The 614-nt window shown below is 38.6% G+C and overlaps 1 pseudogene; it reads left to right on the forward strand.

Moving 5' to 3' along the window:
• Nucleotides 1-274: 274 nt before the first annotated feature.
• Nucleotides 275-370, forward strand: LOC115063168 (annotated as a pseudogene).
• Nucleotides 371-614: the final 244 nt, after the last annotated feature.

The following is a 614-nucleotide window of genomic DNA, read 5'->3' on the forward strand; positions in this document are numbered from 1 at the left end:
ATCTAATGGAAGCACTGTGGAAGCCTAGATTGATGAACATTTTATGAAATGATTACACTCTACAATTGCCAAGGACCAGCCTGAGCTTGGAGAAGGGTTTTGAGGAAGTAGTGTTAGGGAGTGTCAGAAGGACGACTCGAAGCCAGGCATGAGGACAAGCTGACAGCCTTCTGTTCTGCTCCAGACAGCTCTCTAAAGAATTCACACAGCTCAGCTTTTACTAGAAAAAAATCTAAAAGCTCTTCAGAAAAGCTGCTAGAAAAACTATAGAAGAGTGCTCGCTTCAGCAGCACATATACTAAAATTAGAACAATACAGTGAATAATAACATGGCCCCTGCATGCAAATTCATGAGGCGTTCCATATTTTTTCTACGGGTAATACAAGTAGATGAGAATGAAGATTTTCAACTTAAAGGGCCAGCAAAATCTTCAACAAAATTATAGAAGAAAACTTCCCTAACCTAAAGAAAGAGATGCCCATGAACATACAAGAAGTCTACAGAACTCCAAATAGACTGGACCAGAAAAGTAATTCCTCCCAACACATAATAATCAGAACAACAAATGCACTAAATAAAGATAGAATATTAAAAGCAGTAAGGGGAAAAGGTC

The sequence above is a fragment of the Mus pahari genome, chromosome X (genome assembly GCF_900095145.1).
Source record: "Mus pahari chromosome X, PAHARI_EIJ_v1.1, whole genome shotgun sequence".
In the NCBI taxonomy this organism is placed as follows: domain Eukaryota; kingdom Metazoa; phylum Chordata; class Mammalia; order Rodentia; family Muridae; genus Mus; species Mus pahari.